The sequence below is a fragment of the Salmo trutta genome, chromosome 21, assembly GCF_901001165.1.
Source record: "Salmo trutta chromosome 21, fSalTru1.1, whole genome shotgun sequence".
In the NCBI taxonomy this organism is placed as follows: Eukaryota; Metazoa; Chordata; class Actinopteri; order Salmoniformes; family Salmonidae; genus Salmo; species Salmo trutta.
Window position 1 is genome coordinate 32,442,463 of NC_042977.1, and position 23,165 is coordinate 32,465,627.

At 42.1% G+C, this 23,165-nt stretch overlaps 1 protein-coding gene and 1 long non-coding RNA gene across 2 annotated transcripts in view; both read left to right on the top strand.

The window, feature by feature from the left end:
- Positions 1 to 23,165, top strand: part of LOC115157185 (acid-sensing ion channel 1C-like) — a 165,848-nt gene that overhangs the window by 76,708 nt on the left and 65,975 nt on the right. The window lies entirely within an intron of this gene.
- On the top strand, positions 5,334 to 6,923 carry LOC115157186 (uncharacterized). Its single transcript, XR_003868395.1, has 3 exons — positions 5,334 to 5,482; positions 5,698 to 5,826; positions 6,402 to 6,923. It is a non-coding gene; the product is annotated as an uncharacterized LOC115157186 (long non-coding RNA).

A 23,165-nucleotide genomic window follows, 5' to 3' on the forward strand; every position in this document is an offset into this window, starting at 1 on the left:
AGGAATAATTAAGTCCTCCACAATAGTATGGGGCTTGCCTGTCCTAGCCACCCGGTAGCTCACCATATAAGATGCTTCTAGCCCCTTCTTATTAATGTTATCTGTTGCTGTTATACATGTCTTCCTACTCGAAAGTTGTCTTAATTCTCGCTCCAAAAACTCCCGTGGCTTATTTTTCAAATTGGCATGTTTTGTTTCTAAATGTCTGCACAAGAGTGAAGGTTTAATCTAGTTGTGAGATAGTACTTTGCACATAACACACTGTGGCTGAGGAAAGGCACTACTCCCAAAATAAGTGAACCCCAAATCAATGTACAGTAGTCTTGCATCATATTTGCGCCTCTACGATGGTCCAACATCTCTGTCTGTTGTTCGGTGCTTTCCCGGGTAAGGGGGCAGTAGCTCTTCGGCTGCATCAGATTCACAACTGTCAGTGTCCATGCTAGCTGGGCTAGCAACAAATGTACAATTACTGATGTTAGCATTGGATGGGCTCGTGGAAGCAGAACAACTTGTGTCGTCGACAGGTGCAGGTGTAGTACTGCTGGTAGTATTAGTACTACCAGTAGAGCTGGTATGTATCTCTATGGACGCAAGCCTTACTTTTTTTTAGCCATTTATCTGTTTTCAAGCAAACGGAATGAGCAGCAGCTACGTTTGGCTACATACGGACCGTTAGTCAAATTCCACTAACGGTTAATGTGATTGACGAGGCTACCTGTATTTGACATTGTGTTGTTATTTCACTGAACACTAGATGGCCACATTTTTGGCAGTGAAACGAGGCTACTCAGGCCAGAAAAAAACCTCACCCAAATGTGTAGCCCTGTTGGAAAATATAAATGGACTGAGTGTAACAGTGCTGGTTCCATCCCTCTCTTCGCCCCAACCTGGGCTCGAACCAGGGACCCTTGCACACATCAACAACTGACACCTACGAAGCATCGTTACCCATCGCGCCACAAAAGCCATGGCCCTTGCAACGCAAGGGGAACAACCACTTCAGGTCTCAGAGCGAGTGACGTCACTGATTGAAACGCTATTAGTGCGCACCACCGCTAACTAACTAGCCATTTCACATCGGTTACATGAGTAGCCTCGTACCCCCGACGGCATTGCCCCGACAGCATTTGCTTACCTCCCTGGGGGTAAGCAAAGCTATCCTTTTGGATCAAGTAGACTGGTTGTTGTTTGTTTGTTGGACTCTGCTGAGTTAACATATGGAATTGTTTTAACATAGTCATACCATGGGTCATTTAGCCATTTTATTTTGAATTGTAGGACCCCTTTAGGTATATAAAAAGCCCATTGGAATGTACTGAATAACACATCCATAAATGGCAAAAAATATAAATAAATCATAAGGAATACGATTTTGAAGTCTGTCTTATATCTAGGAGATGTAGGACAGCTCAGGAAAAAAGATTTGGACACACATTTAACCCTTTATTTTAGTTGGCACAAAACTACCTCCACACTTCCATTAATTTGTATGGGTTACCTTCAGATGGGTCCCGTGACAATTGCAGTGGTGGAAAAAGTACCCAATTGTCATACCTGAGTAAAAGTAAAGATACCTTAATAGAAAATGACTGAAGTAAAAGTGAAAGTAACCCAGTAAAATACTACTTGAGTATAAGTCTAAAAGTATTGGTTTTAAATATACTTAAGTATCAAAAGTAAACGTAATTGCAAAAATATACTTAAGTACTGAATCAAAAGTAAAAGTATAATTAATTAGAAATTGCTTATATTAAGCACACCAAACGGCACAATTTTCTTATTTTTGCATTTTATTTATAGATAGCCGGGGCCCACTCCAACACTCAGACATAATTTACAAACACAGCATTTCTGTTTAGTGAGTCCACCAGATCACAGGCAGTAGGAAAGACCAGGGATGTTCTCTTGATAAGTGGGTGAATTGGACCATTTTCCTGCCCTGCTAAGCCTTCAAAATGTAATGACTACTTTTGGGTGTCAGGGAAAATGTATGGAGTAAAAAGTATATCATTTTCTTTAGGTATGTAGTGAAGTAAAAGCAAAAGTTGTCAAAAAATATAAATAGCAAAGTACAGATACCCCCAGAAACTACTTAAGTAGTACTTTAAAGCAGTTTTAATAAGCACTTTACACCACTGGAACATTGTTGGGGTCATAGAGCAAAACGGAGAACATCATCGTGTTTGAGAGATTCTCCCCTTTCCACAGTGGAAAGTTTGTAGCCCAAATGTTCGAATGCTACAGACAGAAGTTGGCACATCAGCGTTACCGACGTCAGACGAGTCACGTGGGGGTTGTAGAGCAACGAGGGTTGTAGAGCAAAACGGAGAACACCATCGTGTTTGTGAGATGACCGATTTTTGGGATGTCTCATGGTCTGACAAACACCGCAGTAGCTCAGCCACCATCCACCGCAGATGCGGAATGCCGATATGGTAGATTGAGACGCAGCCCATGCAGATATCTCTAGCTTAATAGGCTAAATTACACATTCTGTAAAAAATTCTTAAGAGTCTATTGACGCACCTGTGCATTAATCTAAGTAACATATTAAAAAAATCCCCATCAAAATCCATCAGTTTAAACACACAAACTATGTTTCAAATGAGAATTAGGCAGGTCTGATGTCGAGAAAGAAAGCACATTCTTGTCTACTTTACTCATACTTTATTTTCTTTTTGCAAAAACAATTGTGAGTACTTTCAGTAGTTAGCTACACCACTACATGGGAAAAAAACTAGTGAAAACACCACCTAGATTTGAACTACCACCAAGCTACAGCAAAATGTAGTTTAATTACTAATTGAACCACGCGCTGTTCACGTAATATCCAACCCTAAACACTTGAGGAAAACATTCTCTCAGCTCCAGGAACTGAAAACAATGTCATGTTTTGCTGTGACCTTGTCGGAATGTCTCTGGAACATTATGTTTGACTACACCCATTCAAATAGCGTTTCGAGAACCCCCATTTATTTATTACCTCAATGTAATGAGCTTCATTGTTGCTCAGATCGTTTTCAGATACTACAGTGTCAATGTTGTACTACGTACACACGAACAGACATCAAAATATACTGTAACATGGGAATTAAGATTGGCTGCTTTGAGATTGCCATCCGATGCATGTTAAACAGGCGCTAACCCGGGTAGTTTCACCTTGATAAGTTATCACAGATAGGAGAAGGTGGAAATGAAAAGGGGTTGTTTGTGAAAACAATGTTAGCAAAGATGAATGCACATTGTTTAATTGAGATGAGTGTCAATTTAATGAATCATAAATTCTGCATAATGGCAAAGTTTTGGAAGGATTAGCAGCAGGGAAGTGTTGGGGAATATGGTTCTCTGTGTAAAACTAATTGAGCTTTTATTGTGAGGATTAGTAGGTTATAGACTGAATAATTACCGAATATGTTGGAAAAGTGAAATAGGAAATGATGAAAAGGAACTGAAGTTAGGGTTGAGCTATTTACTGTTTATTGTCTTGTTATTCTCTGTTCCCATGTTGGAGATTAGAGTCTTCTTATCACATGTAGTAACCTGTAGCTTAACAAACTATTAGACATTTGAATTATGGTAATAATAACGTAAATGACGACTAAGCAAAATAACTGACTGATTTGCAGCTCCATTCATTGCGGCATTCAACATCAGTTACCACTCTCTCACACATACCTTCTCCTCAATACCTACATTATTCACCACCATACTTTCCATTTACATCTAATATGACTGACGCAGCAGAACTGCTCTCCCCGTCTCCCTCTCTGCAGCAGAGAAATTCCATTGGAACCATGGCATAAATATTAGCTTCAACAAAACGACAAACTAACCTTATGTACCAGACTCATCCATTACTGCTTTGTCAGCATTTTTTCATTCAGTTGCGTTTGGAGAAGACATTCGAGAATTTCCGAAGATTGCCCACTCAAAGACAATCGTCGATAACGGTCTTCTAGCTACTTGCCAATAGAAGATGCTAGATTCATCTTCCTTATTACATTTTAATGTAACAAAGGATAATGTTGGGTAACAAACCAAATGCAACACCTTCGTAATTAATTCTCATGCAGCCAACCTAGTTAGTTAAAAAAGCCTGGCTATGATAACATTTGATCTCCAAGAGCAATCACAATTGAGACGTGTTCAATACTTGGTTGTATTATATTGATTTGGGGGAAATCAAGAGGCATCCATTGGGTGGGCTGGGGTTAGGGGGAGGGGAAACACCCACTGACTCATGGGGTATTCACTTCTAGCAGACAAAGCTAACAGAAACTGTTCATTTAACCACTTCCTTAAAGCTGTAATGTAATTATTAAGTCAGTTAAGAACAAATTCTGATTTTCAGTGACGGCCTAGGAACAGTGGGTTAACTGCCTTGTTCAGCGGCAGAATGACAGATGTTTTCCTTGTCAGCCTGGGGATTCGATCTTTCAACCATTCGATCTTGCAACCTCCAACGCTCTAACCACTAGGCTACCTGCCGCCGGTAATTGTACGTGCGATACCTTGAATACGCGATGCTCCCCACCTCTGGTTGTCAACAAAACAAAAACAATAACAACATTCGTGAGGCGAACAGTGGTGCTGTTTCCCAATACTGCGGATTCAATCTTTAACCAGTGAAGAGCATTGTGCTAGAGTCAGCTTCACATAGGAATATGGAACGTCTGTCCCCATTTAGAGGAAATCCAACACCTATTTTATCACTGAAACACTGACATGTTTGGAAGCATCAAGATCACCAGAATGGGAGTTTCCTTTATATCATTAAAACTGTCAAAAGGACTTCAGATTGGAAGCCATCATTCATTTGAATACATTGTCAATGTATCAACAACCACCCTGTCTCCACTGGCAGGCAGTTCTATTGAATCCTAATCCGCAGGCTATGGCTTACATCTATCTGAGTAGGTGGTGTGTTTTAGTTAGAGCACTTCAGCACACAATACCCATAGGTGTTATTATGAGGATTTGGGTGGGTGCTACACATTGATAGTGGATGAGGTGAGATACCCTCATACAATGTAGCCTACACTAAAGAGCTTCAAACTCATGAAAAAAAATGCTGCTGTGTGAATCAAATCCATTATGCCAATGATTGCCCTACTGGGGATGATAGTGTGACTCAGAAATGCCCATGATAAGTTATGCAGAGTAAAGTAAACTCAGTTTAGTCATGCTAACACATTTCCTTAGGTGTTGAGCAACCCTGAATGACGCACCATTTAAAGAGTGCAACAGGAAGGAAAGAGACTCGAGGTTACAGCACCACACGTCTATTTTTACCCCGCCAGGCAAATCCAGCTCAGATGTGTACCACTGTTTATGTATATGCATCTACTTGACATAGTGACTGCAGCACTATAAAAGACCCCGGTTCAACACTTAAAGCCCACACACCTTGCTGCAAGCGTAGGAGTGGGATCCAATGACAAATACAGGATAAATCAGCTTGTACTTCTTAGAAAATCTGGTTGGTTGGTATTCTTCCTCTGCAATGTATACAGTCACATTTGTACAGCATTAATAAACTATGTATGTGCATAGAATATATTATATGAATGTATAGAATGTTGTTATATTGTGTGTGGAATTGTTTAGCGGTCTGAAACCAAGGAATGAATAGCTGCTAGATAGATCAGGGGCTTTACTTCTGTTGCGTCACTTTGATCTCTCTCTCTTCTCCAGAGCCACAAGCAAGAGAGCGTTCTCCGTTAAAGATCTCGCACAAATTAAAAAGCTTCAGCCCTGAAACCAAATCCATCCAATCTCCCATCCATCAGCGCTTGGCCCATCAGTGGTCCATCTTTATTAAAGGTAAACTCCTTGTTTGGAAAAACGACAAAACGTCAGCCCCACCATGCTATTGTTCTTTTTTTGATGCTCTTTAGTTACTTGTTACTTTTATTGCTTATTCCAATTTTTTTTAACTCCATTGTTGGTTAGGGGCTCGTAAGTAAGTATTTCACTGTTGTATTTGGCGCATGTGACTAATACAATTTGATTTGATATAAAGCTGAGGAATAGGGCTGGAGAAATGGAGACAATGTCAAATTCATAGATGGAACTATGTATCTAATGATGGGTACATATCATTCATTTGAATGATCCAAAATGGTTGTGAATAACACAGATTGGGCCTTTAAAACAGGGCTAGTAATCCTGTGTATTCCCTATCTGACAACCAACAGCTGCAGCCTCACACATGATTGGTGTAAAGACAAAGAGATCAAAAGGCCAATTGATCATGAACTTGAACAGGCATGGTTGAAAATGTATGTCATCTTTGACATTTACAGTGTGTATATGATGAAAGGCTCTATTTATATATGCACATACACTAGGGAGCGACCAAGATATTGATATTAAATTCTATTCTCTCTCCTTGACAGTGACATGGACATAAGAGAAGATGGTGATAGCCCCTCAAATTGCCTGCAGTGTTTATGTGGAGGCAGTAAATGGCTTTTCTGTCAGACAGACAGGCACATTCACAGTTTTTCCCTGATAGCATTTATCAATGCTGGACAGGCTTGTTTTCCAGCTTTTCTGGTATTGGTCATGGAGGCTTGAGAGCAGGCGGGGTATGCATGGCGAAGGTAAACTTCTAATGCAATGCATCTTTTATGCATCTAGACCTCAAAATTGGACCCTTTGTGTTAATACAAGCATACAGGGAAAAGGCATTACGAGTAAGACTGGGGGAAAATAGAGCATCTACACACTTGTTTGTTCTGACATGGGCATATCCTGTGTTGGGAGGATAGATAGCTTGTTTGTGAATGCTAACAGAATGATTTGTGGCTCAATAGTTGCACTATGATGGAATACTTTGGTATTTGTCCTAGAGCCATGGTTTATTAGTGAATAAAGTCGGGGCTGGCATCATGTCCATCTAGCCCATGCATTTGTCATCTATTGCCTGTGTAATGTTTTAGATGTGTGCATTTCCATTATGAATGAAAAAACACCATATTTTTATAAACGTCATCTACTTCGACTAAATCAAGGATAAGACCACCTGTGAGGTGTTTAAAGCTTATTATAAACTGGGTGGTTCGAGCACTGAATGCTGATTGGCTAACAGCCATGGTACATCAGACCGTATACCATGGGTATGACAAAACATTTCTTTATACTGCTCTTATTACATTGGTAACCAGTTTATAATAGCAATAAGGAACCTCAGGGATTTGTGGTATATGGCCAATATACCACGGCTAAGAGCTTTATCCAGGACCTCTGCATTGCCTCGTGCTTAAGAACAGCCCTTAGCCGTGGTATATTGGCCAAATACCACACCCCTTATTGCTTAAATAAGGCAACTCTTGAGATTCAGACCAGCCTAGATGGAAGATGGAAAGGCCGGCCGCTGTCGAATCGATCAGCATACAATTTAAAATGAACTACTTATAGAACACCTTGTGGGTGTGGGAAATGTCACTGTCATCTTGACTTGAATAGCCTTCTACAGCTGCAGTGTTTCCAATGTCGATAACGTTGATCTGGCAAAATATGCCAAATGTTTTGTTTTTATATACATTTTTATATCAATTAGTCATAGCACGACTCCTGTAGGAGTGTCTCAATGTCTGTCTATTCATCAAGCCAGAAACAAAGCGAGGACAGTTCCACTGTCTGTGTCCCCTCACTAAATAAACATTGCCACCTGCTGCCAGACTCTATTAATTCAGGTTTGGGCACAAAATAATTGCTTTTTGATTCTGCTACAGAGATGTAGTGAACGACAGCCATCCTCTCTTCCCATCGTCCATGGATTAACTCGACAGGCTTATTCAGTGGATACAAATGTCAAGCTAGTAACCCTGCTAATGCTCATGTAAATCCTATTAATGTATGTGTGTATAAAGAATGGTAAAGATTTAGTAACTTAGCCCCAGGACATATGAGTTGTACATATCATGCTAAATACTGTAATGTGTTTGAATGCCAATAGTATCAGTCCCTGTAGGAGACTTAGGGTTGGAGTGGGTGGCTGTTGAGAATGTTAGGCTATTTACTGGGGAGTAGAGAAGGAGCGTGTGTGTGTGTTTGTGTGCGTCTCTGTGTGTCAGTGTGTGTGCGTGCGTGTCTTAGGTCTTGTGTGGAAGACAGAATTGGATTGAGATACTGTCAGTATGTACTTGGTGGATGTTCAGTGAAGAAGCAGGATATCTGTTAGGCTCACTAGAGAGCTTGTTAAGGAGGCAGCTCTTGGAAGGAGAACGAGTTGATGCCTCTCTCTCTCTCTGCACTGTCTGTCTTCTGAGGGGTCCAGCACAACACAGCTGATCAGCCCACATGCACCCAATACAACGAAGACCGGTGTGAACTAAGGCCAACCAAGCAACGGCAAAATGTTTTCCTGAACAGTGTGACCACGTCTGAAGTAATGAGTTGCCTTTGTGTTCGTAACTGTCCTCAGTGACGTTACAGCACCTGGACTGTGACGAGAGAAAAGTTGTGGGGCAACAAGAAGGGAAACATCTGATAGTACCTCCTCATAAATAATATTACTGTAGATGTCCTTTACTGTAGGACACTTTGTGGGTGTGGGAGAAAAATAATTTACAAGAATGGACTCTACCCACGTGTCTATTTATCCTACTGTTTTAACCAAAATGATGTCCATTATTGGGGGGGTGAAATCTTCCAATCCACAGAGAACATTTTCAGATTATGGTTTTACTGTTTTACTAATATAAACGCAACATGTAAAGCGTAGGTCCCATGTTTCATGAGCTCAAATAAAAGATCCCAAAAAAAGCTTATTTCTCTCAAATTTTGTTCACACATTTGTTTACATCCCTGTTCACGAGCATTTCTCCTTTGCCAAGATAATCCATCCACCTGACAGGTGTGGTATATCAAGAAACTGATTAAACAGCATGATCATTACATAGGTGCACCTTGTGGTGGGGACAATAAAAGGCCACTCTAAAATGTGCAGTTTTGTCACACAACACAATGCCACAGGAATGTCTTACTGCAGGAATGTCCCCCAGAGCTGTTGCCAGATAATTTAATGTTAATTTCTTTACCATAAGAGAATTCTAGAGCATTTGGCGGTACACCCAACTGGACTCACAACCACAGACCCCGTGTAACCAGTCCAGCCCAGGATCTCCAAATTTTTTCACTTCATTGTCTGAGACCAGCCACCCGGATAGCTGATGAATGCTCGTTGGCCTCACCAGGGTCTTCACCTGACTGCAGTTTGTTGTCATAACCAACTCCAATGGGCAAATGCTCACCTTTGATGGCCACTGGCAAGCTGGAGAAGTGTGCTCTTCACGGATGAATCCCGGTTTCAACTGTAAGGGTAGATGGCAGACAGGGTACATGGTGTCGTGGGTGAGCAGTTTGCTGATGTCAACATTGTGAACAGAGTGCCCCATGGTGGCGGTGGGGTTATGGTATAGGTAGGCAAAAGCTACGGACAACGAACACAATTGCATTTTATCGAGAGCAATTTGAATGCACAGAGATACCGTGACGAGATCCTGAGGCCTATTGTCGTGCCATTCATCAGCCGCCATCACCTCATGGTTCAGCCTGATAATACGCAGCCTCATGTCGCAAGGATCTGTACACAATTCCTGGAAGCTGAAAATGTCCCAGTTCTTCCATGGCCTGTATACTCACCAGACATGTCACCCATTGAACCTGTTTGGGATGATTTGGATCGACTTGTACGACAGCGTGTTCCAGTTCCCAACCAATATCCAGAAACTTCCCACAGCCATTGAAGAGGAGTGTGACAACATTCTACAGGCCACAGTCAACAGTCTGATAAACTCTATGTGAAGGAGTTGTGTCATGCTGAGTGAGGCAAATGGTTGTGACACTGACTGGTTTTGTAATCCACGCCCCTAACTTTTTTAAAAGGTGTCTGTGACCAACAGATGCATATCTGTATTCCCAGTCATGTGAAATCCATAGATTATGGCCTAGTTCATTTATTTCAATTGACTGATTTCCTTATATGAACTGTAACTCAGTAACATCTTTGAAATTGTGGCATGTTGCGTTTATATTTTTGTTCTGTGTATATTTACATGGTTTCAAAGTACTGTAGTTGTTATTGCAAGATACTGTACAGTGGGGGAAAAAAGTATTTGATCCCCTGCTGATTTTGTACGTTTGCCCACTTACAAAGAAAGGATCAGTCTATAATTTTAATGGTAGGTTTATTTGGACCGTGAGAGACAGAGTAACAAAAAAATCCAGAAAAACGCATGTCAAAAATGTTACAATTATTTGCATTTTGATGAGGGAAATAAGTATTTGACCCCTCTGCAAAACATTACTTTGTACTTGGTGGCAAAACCCTTGTTGGCAATCAGAGGTCAGACGTTTCTTGTAGTTGGCCACCAGGTTTGCACACATCTCAGGAGGGATTTTGTCCCACTCCTCTTTGCAGATCTTCTCCAAGTCATTAAGGTTTCGAGGCTGACGTTTGGCAACTCGAACCTTGAGCTCCCTCAACAGATTTTCTATGGGATTAAGATCTGGAGACTGGCTAGGCCACTCCAGGACCTTAATGTGCTTCTTCTTGAGCCACTCCTTTGTTGCCTTGGCCGTGTGTTTTGGGTCATTGTCATGCTGGAATACCCATCCACGACCCATTTTCAATGCCCTGGCTGAGGGAAGGAGGTTCTCACCCAAGATTTGACAGTACATGGCCCCGTCAAATGATGCGGTGAAGTTGTCCTGTCCCCTTAGCAGAAAAACTCCCCCAAAGCATAATGTTTTCACCTCCATGTTTGACGGTGGAGATGGTGTTCTTGGGGTCATAGGCAGCATTCCTCCTCCTCCAAACACGGCAAGTTGAGTTGATGCCAAAGAGCTCCATTTTGGTCTGATCTGACCACAACACTTTCACCCAGTTGTTCTCTGAATCCTTCAGATGATCATTGGCAAACTTCAGACGGGCATGTATATGTATTCTTGAGCAGGGGGACCTTGCAGGTGCTGCAGGATTTCAGCCCTTCACGGCGTAGTGTGTTACCAATTGTTTTCTTGGTGACTATGGTCCCAGCTGCCTTGAGATCATTGACAAGATCCTCCCGTGTAGTTCTGGGCTGATTCCTCACCGTTCTCATGATCATTGCAACCCCACGAGGTGAGATCTTGCATGGAGCCCCAGGTCGAGGGAGATTGACAGTTATTTTGTGTTTCTTCCATTTGCGAATAATCGCACCAACTGTTGTAACCTTCTCACCAAGCTGCTTGGCGATGGTCTTGTAGCCCATTCCAGCCTTGTGTAGGTCTACAGTCTTGTCCCTGACATCCTTGGAGAGCTCTTTGGTCTTGGCCATGGTGGAGAGTTTGGAATCTGATTGATTGATTGCTTCTGTGGACAGGTGTCTTTTTTACAGGTAACAAGCTGCGGTTAAGAGCATTCCCTTTAAGAGTGTGCTCCTAATATCAGCTCGCTGCCTGTATAAAAGACAGCTGGGAGACAGACATTTTTTTGATTGAGAGGGGGTCAAATACTTATTTCCCTCATTAAAATGCAAATCAATTTATAATATTTTTGACATGCGTTTTTCTGGATATTTTTGTTGTTATTCTGTCTCTCACTGTTCAAATAAACCTACCATTAAAATTATAGACTGATCCTTTCTTTATCAGTGGGCAAACGTACAAAATCAGCAGGGGATCAAATACATTTTTCCCCCACTGTAGATAAGCCCACAATCCTGATGATACCAACACTCTAAACCACTGAGCAACCGGAACCACAGTAAGTAATGTAGTTAGCTAAAAGAGTGACTTTTGTAATTGGAAGGGGGAATAAGAGAAGCAAGGTCTATCAGTGTTCACATGAGTGGATGTCACAGGTTATACGAGAGGATGTTTACTGGGGCTCTTTAATTTAATTGCTCATGCATTTGAACATACCCATTACAGGATGAAGTGGGCCTAATAAGTTAACTGAAGTCTGTAGCAGTAGCCTGATGACAGTTACACCAAGCCAATTTACTATGTAATTGGAAAAGAGTCCCCCGGACAGTCAGTATAAAAACACTGCTTTCAATACCATTGATTGGGAGGGTGATGTAAAGTGAAAGGAAAGAGTCAAGGTTTAGGAGCACTTCTTCCAATTCTAATTTTGTCAGAATAAAATACTGTATCATCCCCTTAAGTGGGGATGAAAAGTCACCTTTTATTTTCATATTATGCTTGCTGTCTGTTCTAGTTAATTGGTTTCTCTGACTGGGAGGAATTTCTTTTGGAGAGGGACCTTTGAAGTAACCACATTGAAGCCTTTGCTTGCCTCTGTTTGAGTACTTTAGCAGCTTTATGAAGTCTCCTGTGGCCCTCTGATGAATGACTTCCAATGCAGATTTAAAGCATTACATCATTCTGGGCAAGGAATGCTCTTATTACTATAACGTACTAACACAGAGGGATGGTGGAATCAAGCAACTGTAGCTCCTAGTAAAGCAAATCTATATAAAGATACACAGACACACTTAGCTCAGTCTCTTCTATGGACATACTGTACTATGATAATGAGTCAATTTGTGTTCACCATTTATTTTCCCATCCAACCTCAAGAGATACTACTAGCTACAGTGTCTTCAGAAAGTATTCACACTCATTGAGTTTTTCCACGTTTTGTTGTGTTACAGCCTGAATTTAAAATACAATACAGTGAGATTTTGTAACTGGCCTACACGCAATACCACATCATGTCAAAATATAATTTTTACAAATTAGTTACAAATGAATAGCTGAAAGGTCTTGAGTCAATAAGTATTCAAACCCTTTGTTATGGCAAACCTAAACAAGTTCAGGAGTGAAAATGTGCTTAACAAGTCACATAATAAGTTGCATGGACTCACTCTGTGCAATAATAGTGTTTAACATGATTTTTTAATGACTACCTCATCTCTGTACCCCACACATACAATTATCTGTAGGGTCCCTTAGTCGAGCAGTGAATTTCAAACACAGATTCAACCACAAAGACCAGGGAGGTTTTCCAATGCACACATTAAATAAAAAAAAGCATACATTAAATATCCCTTAGAGCATGGTGACGTTATTAATTACACTTTGGATGGTGTATCAATGCATCCAGTCACTACAAAGATACAGGCGTCCTTCCTAACTCAGTTGTCGGAGAGGAAGGAATCCGCTCAGGGATTTCACCATGAGGCCAATGTTGACTTTAAAACAGAGTTTAATGCTGTGATAGGAGAAAACTGAGGATAGATCAACAACATTGTAGTTACTTGACAATACTAACCTAATTGACAGAGTGAAAAGAAGGAAGCCTGTACAGTCAAAACAAAAATCCTGAACAAGCATCTGGTTTGCAACAAGGGACTAAAGTAATACTGCAAACAATGTGGTAAAGCAATTCACTTTTTGTCCTCAATTCAAAGTGTTATGTGTTGCATTGGATTTGCCACAACATTACCGAGTACTATTCTCCATGTTTTCAATCATAGTGGTGGCGGCATCATGTTATGGGTATGCTTGTAATAGTTAACTCCCCAGTCCTTTTCAGGAGAAAAAATTATAAAATAAATCACCCGTATGGAGCTAAGCACAGGCAAAATCCTAGAGGAAAACCTGGTTCAGCTGCTTTCTACCAGACACTGGGAGATGAATTCACCTTTCAGCAGGACAATAACCTAAAACACAAGGCCAAGTCTACACTGGAATTGCTTACCAAGAAGACAGTGAATGTTCCTGAGTGGCCGAGTTACAGTTTAAAATCTGCTTGAAAATCTATGGCATGACTTGAAAATGCTTGTCTAGCAATGATCAACAACCAATTTGATAAAGATTGAAGAATTTTGAAAACAATAATGGGCAAATGTTGCACAATCCAGGTGTTGATAGCTCTTAGAGGCTTACCCAGAAAGACTCTCAGCTGTAATCGCTGCCAAAGGTGATTCTAACATGTATTGGCTCAGGGGGTTGAATACTTACTCTATGTAATACATTTTTCTTCCACTTTGACATTAAAGTACTTTGTGTAGATCGTTGACAAAAAATTACAATTAAATACATTTTAATCCCATTTTGTAACAATGAAATGTGGAAAAATAAAGGGGTGTGAATACTTTCTGAAGGCACTGTATCTTCCGTCCTCCTACACTGAAATCCCAAAGGCCCTGCAATTTGGGTGTGATCACAAATAATTGCCATTTAGAGTCCTGACAGGAAGTGGCTTGAACCTTTAAAAGATAAAGAAAATACCTCAACTTATTCAGTAGAGGTGTCATCTGAACATGAAAGAAGGAGATATTAGCAGATGCTTGCTGACGTATAGGTATCCAGTGGGAGGGTCGATCACTCGCTGAGCTCTGTCTTTATTTTCATCTTGCCTTATTGGCTCTTCTAATTTGTTGTTTTGCATATTTGTTCATAATTTTCTCAATAAGATTCAAGGGTGTGAAAAGTGTATTATCATATTTATCAGCACTTTTTAATTCAGCTAATTTACCCTGCTTTGACTTTAGCAGCACATCTGAGAACAGGGATTTTATACTGTAGGTGAGTAGTTCATGATTATACGTTTTTTTAAATGCATACTCAAGGTTTATAGTCAGTAAACTCTTAAAAAAAAGGGTTCCAAAAGGGTTCTTCGGGTGTCCCCATAGGATAACCTTTTTTGGTTCAATGTAGAACCCTTTTGGGTTCCATGTGGAGCCGTTTGTACAGGGGGTTCTACATGGAAAGGGTTCTACCTGGAACCGAAAAGGGTTTTCAAATGGTTATCCTATGGGGACAGCTGATTTGATCTATCTAGAACCTAAAAGGTTTCTCACCTTTTAGGTTCTAGATAGATCAAATCAAATTTTATTAGTCACATGCGCCGAATACAACAGGTGTTGTGTTGTAGTGAAATGCTTACGAGTGTAACGTTCGGCGTGAGGAATGGACCAAGGTGCAGCGGGTTGAGTGCTCATAATTAAACTTTGAATGTGAACACTTATAACCAACAAAACAATGACCGCCGAAACCCAGTCTTGAACGCAACATACAGCAATACAAGAACAACCTCTCACAAACTACAACCACAAACACATACCTATTTATAGGACTCTCAATCAGAGGCAACTAGAAAACACCTGCCTCCAATTGAGAGTCCACACCCCAATTACCTACACATAGAAATAGACTAAACTAGATAGAACATAGAAATACATAAACATAGAACAGTGACCAAAAACCCCGGAACACATAAATCAACTACCCCTCTACATAGACACACACCCCGAACCACATAAACCAAATACCCCCTGCCACGTCCTGACCAAACTACAATAACAAATAACCCCTATACTGGTCAGGACGTGACAACGAGCCCCTAACCGACAGTGCAGTTTCAAAAAATACAGATAAGAATAAGAGGTAAAAGTAACAAGTAACAGGAATAGCAGTAAAAAAATAACAGGGGGGTGCCGGTACAGAGTCAATGTGTGGGGGTACCGGTTAGTTGAGGTAGTATGTACATGTAGGTAGAGTTAATTAAAGTGACTATGCATAGATGACAACAGAGAGTGGCAGTGGTGTGGAGAGGGGAGGGGGGGCAATGTGAATAGTCTGGGTAGCCATTTGACTAGATGTTCAGGAGTCTTATGGCTTGGGATTAGAACCTGTTTAGAAGCCTCTTGGTCCTAGACTTGGCACTCCGGTACCGCTCGCCGTGTGGTAGCAGAGAGAACAGTCTATGACTAGAGTGGCTGGAATCTCTGACAATTTTCATGGCCTTCCTCTGACACCGCCTGATATAGAGGTCCTGGATGACAGGAAGCTTGGCCCCAGTGATGTACTGGGCCGTTAGCACTACCCTCTGAAGTGCCTTGCAGTAGGAGGCCGAGCAGTTTCCATACCAGGCAGTGTTGCAACCAGTCAGGGTGCTCTTGATGGTGTAGCTGTAGAACCTTCTGAAGATCTGAGGACCCATGCCAAATCTTTTCAGTCTCCTGAGGGGGAATAGGTTTTGTCGTGACCACTTCACTGTCATGGTGTGCTTGGACCATGTTAGTTTGTTGGTGATGTGGAAGCTCTCAACCTGCTCCACTGCAGCCGCGTCGATGAGAATGGGGGCGTGCTCGTTCCTCTTTTTCCTGTAGTCCACAATAATCTCCTTTGTCTTGATCACGTTGAGGGAGAGGTTGTTGTCCTGGCACCACACGGCCAGGTCTCTGACCTCCTCCCTATAGGCTGTCAGTGATTTAATGCAAATTTAATGATGGTGTTGGAGTCGTGCCTGGCTGTGTAGTCATGAGTGAACAGGGAGTACAGGAGGGGCCCCTGTGTTGAGGATCAGCATGGCAGATGTGTTGCTACCTACCCTTACCACCTGGGGGCGGCCCGTCCGGAAGTCCAGGATCGAGTTGCAGAGGGAGGTGTTTAGTCCCAGGGTCCTTAGCTTATTGATGAGCTTTGAGGGCACTATGGTGTTGAATGCTGAGCTGGAGTCAATGAATAGCATTCTCACATAGGTGTTCCTTCTGTCCAGGTGGGAAAGAGCAGTGTGGAGTGCAATAGAGACTGCATCATCTGTGGATCTGTTGGGGCGGTATGCAAATTGGAGTGGGTCTAGGGTTTCTGGGATGATGGTGTTGATGTAAGCCATGACCAGCCTTTCAAAGCACTTCATGGCTACAGACATGAGTGCTATGGGTCAGTAGTCATTTAGGCAGGTTACCTTAGTGTTCTTGGGCACAGGCACTATGGTGGTCTGCTTAAAACATGTTGATATTACAGACTCGGACAGGGTGAAGTTGAAAATGTCAGTGAAGACACTAGTTGGTTAGCGCATGCTCACAGTACATGTCCTGGTAATCCGTCTGGCCCTGCGGCCTTGTGAATGTCGACCTGTCTAAAGGTCTTACTCACATCAGCTGCGGAGAGCGTGAACATAGAGTCTTCCGGTACAGCTGGTGCTCTCATGCATGTTTCAGTGTTATTTGCCTCAAAGCGAGCGTAGAAGTAGTTTAGCTCGTCCGGTAGGCTCGTGTCACTGGGCAGCTCTCGGCTGTGCTTCCCTTTGTAGTCTGTAATGGTTTACAGGCCCTGTCACATCCGACGAGTGTCAGAGCCAGTGTAGTATGACTCGATCTTAGTCCTGTATTGACGCTTTACCTGTTTGATGGTTCGTCGGAGGGCATAGCGGGATTTCTTGTAAGTTTCTTATAAGCTTATAAATTAGTGTCCAGCTCCTTGAAAGCGGCAGCTCTAGCCTTTAGCTCAGTGCGGATGCTGCCTGTAATCCATGGTTTCTGGATGGGATATGTATGTACGGTCACTGTGGGGATGATGTCATCAATGCACTTATTGATGAAGCCAATGACTGATGTGGTGTACTCCTCAATGCCATTGGAGGAATCCCGGAACATATTTCAGTCTGTGCTAGCAAAACAGTCCTGTAGCTTAGCATCTGCTTCATCTGACCACTTTTTATTGATCTAGTCACTGGTGCTTCCTGCTTTAATTTTTGCTTGTAAGCAGGAATCAGGAAGATATCAAAATCAAATGTATTTATATAGCCCTTCTTACATCAGCTGATATATCAAAGTGCTGTACAGAAACCCAGCCTAAAACCCCAAACAGCAAGCAATGCAGGTGTAGAAGCACGGTGGCTAGGAAAAACTCCCTAGAAAGGCCAAAACCTAGGAAGAAACCTAGAGAGGAACCAGGCTATGAGAGGTGGCCAGTCCTCTTCTGGCTGTGCCGGGTGGAGATTATAACAGAACATGGCCAAGATGTTCAAATGTTCATAAATGACCAGCATGCTCAAAAAATAGTAATCATAGTGAACAGGTCAGGGTTCCATAGCCGCAGGCAGAACAGTTGAAACTGGAGCAGCAGCACGGCCAGGTGGACTGGGGAAAACAAGGGGTCCTCATGCCAGGTAGTTCTGAGGCATGGTCCTAGGGCTCAGGTCCTCCGAGAGAGAAAAAGAAAGAAAGAGAGAATTTGAGAGAGCGTACTTAAATTCACACAGGACACCGGATAAGACAGAAGAAATACTCCAGATATAACAGACTGACCCTAGCCCCCCGACACATAAACTACTGCAGCATAAATACTAGAGGCTGAGACAGGAGGGGGCAGGAGACACTGTGGCCCCATCCGATGATACCCCCGGACAGGGCCAAACAGGCAGGATATAACCCCAGGATATAACCCCAGATATAATTATGGTCAGATTTGCCAAATGGAGGGCGAGAGAGATCTTTGTATGTATCTGTGTGTGTGGAGTATAGGTGGTCCAGAGTTCTTTTCCCTCTGGTTGCACATTTAACATTTTGATAGAAATTAGGTCAAACTGATTTAAGTTTCCCTGCATTAAAGTCCCCGGCTACTAGGAGCGCCAGCTCTGGGTGAGCATTTTCTTGTTTGCTTATGGAGGAATACAGCTCATTCAATGCTATCTTGGTGCCAGCCTCTGACTGTGGTGGTATGTAAACAGCTACAAAGAATATAGATGAGAACTCTCTCGGTAGGTAATGTGGTCTGCAGCTTATCATGAGAAACTCTACCTCAGGCGAGCAATGGTTCGAGACTTCCTTAGATATCGTGCACCAGCTGTTGTTTACAAAGATACATAGACTGCTGCCCCTTGTCCTCCCAGACGCCGCTGTTCTATCCTGCCGGTACATCGTATAACCAGCCAGCTGTATGTTGATATTGTTGTCGTTCAGCAATGACTCCGTGAAGCATAAGATGTTACAGTTGTTAATGTCCCGTTGGTAGTTCAATCTTCCCAATAACTTGTCCATTTTATTGTCCAAAGATTGCATGTTTGGAGCAGAACTGAGGGGAGTGGGGGTTTATTCGATCGCCTCTTACTCCTCAGAAGGCAGCCTGCCCTCCGGCCTCTCTTTCTCCGACCTCCTCTTCACGCAGATCTCTGGGGTCGGGGCCTGTTCCCGGGGGAGCCGTATATCGGCTCGTCAGAATCGTAAAAGTCTGTGGTGAGTAATCACAGTCCTGATGTCTAGAAGTTATTTTCAGTCATAGGAGATGGTAGCAGCAACATTATGTACAAAAATAGTAAAGAAATAAGTTACAAACATTGCAGATAAACGAACAAAAAACACAATCTGTTGGGGGCACGGTTGGGGACACATAGTTTCTAAGGTGTTTCTCCAGATGATGATGATGATGGGGTCTTGTACAAAACAGGTGAGAAAGTAATTATCATGTAAAGAATAGAGAGAAAGAACATCTCCCTCAATGCTGCTTATTCAAATGCCCTTTCAGCATTATGAAAATGGCAGCCTTGTAGTTTGCTTATAGCATGTGCTCAGCCAGTTATAGATACACTACACCAGATCTCCCTGACATTCCCATCGCATGGCTGGGCCGGGATACAAAGTGGATGATGAGAAGGGGCACTTAGTCTCCGAAGAGATCAGTAATCTCCACACGTGTGAATGCAGCTCTGCTCCAGCTTCTCTCGCCCCACTGTAGGGAAGAAGATAAAAAAAGAGTTTGGCCGGCCAGCCCTGCTGCAAAAAAGTCCTAATCTACTGATGTGATGATGTTTGGAGGCAGGGTATTAACCATGCACCTATAGCTAACTTCCAGCGTGTGAAAAACTCTTGGTGCCCTATCGATCACAGAGTCCCAGGGACTTGTACTCTACTCAGGGTGCAGAGGTTAATTACTGAAATGTGCTTTCACATCACCACAAACTCAGGATTAGGCCTCCCATGGGTGACGTTTGCTCTCATAATTGCAAAGATAGTATTCTGGAGACACACAGTAGTGTTGCCCCATTTGGAGTAAGTATGTGGTGTGTGTTTGCTGTTTAAACGGATCTACACTGAACAGAAAATATAAACGCATGCAACATGCAACAATTTCAACGATTTTACAGAGTTACAGTTCATATAAGGAAAACAGTCCATTGAAATAAATAAATTAGGCCCTAATCTATGGATTTCACATACAGTTGAAGTCATACATTTACAAACACTTAGGTTGGAGTCATTACATCTCGTTTTTCAACCACTCCACAAATTTCTTGTTAACAAACTATAGTTTTGGCAAGTCGGTTAGGACATCTACTTTGTGCATGACACAAGAAATTTTTCCAACAATTATTTACAGACAGATTATTTTACTTACAATTCACTGTATCACAATTCCAGTGGGTCAGAAGTTTAAATACACTAAGTTGATTGTGCCTTTAAACATCTTGGAAAAGCTGAAAATGATTCCAGAAAATGATGTCATGGTTTTAGAAGCTTCTGATATGCTAATTGACATAATTTGAGTCAATTGGAGGTGCACCAGTGGATTTGTAGACCTCAACAAGTCTGGTTCATCCATGGGAGCAATTTCCAAACACCTGAATGTACCACGTTCATCTGTACAAACAATCGTACGCAAGTATAAACACCATGGGACCACGCAGCCGTCATACGCTCAGGAAGGAGACACGTTCTGTCTCCTAGACATACTTTGGTGCGAAAAGTGCAAATCAATCCCAGAACAACAGCAAAGGACCTTGTGAAGATGCTGGAGGAAACAGGTACAAAAGTATCTATAGCCACAGTAAAACGAGTCCTATATTGACCTAACCTGAAGCAAGGAAGAAGCCACTGCTCCAAAACTGCCATAAAAAAGCCAGACTACGATTTACAACTGCACGTGGAGACAAAGATTGTACTTTTTGGAGAAATGTCCTCTGGTCTGATGAAACAAAAATAGAACTGTTTGGCCATAATGACCATCGTTATGTTTGTAGGAAAAAGGGGGAGGCTTGCAAGCCGAAGAACATCATCCCAACCGTGGAGCACGGGGTGGTAGCATCATGTTGTGGGGGTGCTTTGCCGCAGGAGGGACTGGTGCACTTCACAAAATAGATGGCATCATGAGGAAGGACAACTATGTGGATATAATTAATGCAACATCCCAAGACATCAGTCAGGAAGTTAAAGCTTGGTCGCAAATGGGTCTTCCAAATGGACAATGACCCCAAGCATACTTCCAAAGTTGTGACAAAATAGCTTAAGGACAACAAAGTCAAGGTATTGGAGTGGCCGTCACAAAGCCCTGACCTCAATCCCATTGAAAATTTGTTGGCAGAGCTGAAAAAGCGTGTGTGAGCAAGGAGGCCTACAAACCTGACTCAGTTACACCAGCTCTGTCAGGAGGAATGGGCCAAAATTCACCCAACTTATTGTGGGAAGCTTGTGGAAGGCTACCCAAAACATTTGACCCAAGATAAACAATTTAAAGGCAATGCTACCAAAAACTAATTGAGTGTATGTAAACCTCTGACCCACTGGGAATGTGATGAAAGAAATTAAAGCTGAAATAAATAATTCTGTCTACTATTATTCTGGCATTTCACATTCTTAAAATAAAGTGGAGATCCTAACTGACCTAAGAGTGAGAATTTTTACTGGGATTAAATGTATTTGGCTAAGGTGTATGTAAACTTCCAACTTCAACTGTAACTGGAAATACAGATATGCACTTGTCGTTCAAAGATAACTTTAAAAAAAGGTAGGGGCGTGGATCAGAAAACCAGTCAGTATCTGGTGTGACCAACATTGGCCTCATGCAGCGCGACACATCTCCTTCGCATAGAATTGATCAGGCTGTTGATTGTGTGCTGTTCATTGTTGTCCCACTCCTCTTCAATGGCTGTGGGAAGTTGCTGGAAATTCGTAGGAACTGGAACATGCTGTAGTACATGTCGATCCAGAGCATGCCAAAAAATGCTCAATGGGTGACATGTCTGGTGAATATGCAGGCCATGGAAGAACTGGGACATACACGCTGTCTGCCATCTGCCTGGTACAGTTGAAACCAGGATTCATCCGTGAAGGGCACACTTCTCCAGCATGCCAGTGGCCATCAAAGGTGAGCATTTGCCCACTGAAGTTGGTTATGACGCCAAACTACAGTCAGGTCAAGACCCTTGTGAGGACAACAAGCACTCAGATGAGCTTCCCTGAGACTGTTTCTGACAGTTTGTGCAGAAATGATTTGGTTGTGCAAACCCACAGTTTCATCAGCTATCCGGGTGGCTGGCCTCAGGTGATCCCACAGGTGAAGAAGCTGGATGTGGAGGTCCTGGGCTGGTATGGTTACACATGGTCTGCGGTTGTGTGCCCGGTTGGACATACTACCAAATTCTCTAAAACAACGTTTGTAGAGAAATTAATATTGCATTCTCTGGCAACAGCTCTGGTGGACATTAATGCAGTCATTATGCCAATTGCACGATCCCTCATAACTTGTGACTTCTGTGGCATTGCTCTGTGTGACAAAACCGCACATTTTATAGTGACCTTTTATTGTCCCCAGCACAAGGTGCACCTGTGTAATGATCATGCTGTTTAATCAGCTTCTTGATATGCCACACCTGTCAGGTGGATGGAAATGCTCACTAAAAGGGATGTAAACAGATTTGTGCACAACATTTGAGAGAAATGAACTTTTTGTGCATCTGGAACATTTCTGGGATCTTTTATTTCAACCAACGAAACATGTGACCAACACTTTACATGTTGCGTTTATATTTCTGTTCATTGTACTTACTGTTGTATAGGCCAGCTTCACTGTTATGTTTTTACTAGAGTATTTACAGCGTTATTACACAGGTATAAGAGCAACTCAATGTAAACATGTCACCCAAAATCATATACTATAATTTATGGGTTCACAACAGCATTCTGATTGGAACCCTGATAACCCTCACCTAAACCTTAATTCAGTTACAACCACTTTTCATACAAACTCTATGGTCTGTGCTGCCAGCCCAAGGTGGAATGGGATTTATTTTCTGACTATTGTAAAGATAGTGTTCACAGCCACCCTCCTGCACAGTCCTGTCTGTTCCCTGCGTTGGGACAAAGGGAACAGAGATTATTCTAAGCCCTTTCCCACTGTTGAAATTCTCCACAGGAAATTCACTTCACCACAGTGGCTGTAAAACCAACTCAAACATTAGCTCTTCAAATACAAGAGTATATTTGATACAGTTCACCAAGGTCTTTGACCAAATTCTCTTGCCCACCTACGATCTACATCACACTGAATTACAATTATAAACATAATAATAATAATAAAGATTGAACATGTCTATATATAGTTATGTTTGGTAAAACATAAAGCTCATAAACAATTTGAAAGAGCTCCTCAGTAACCTCGAC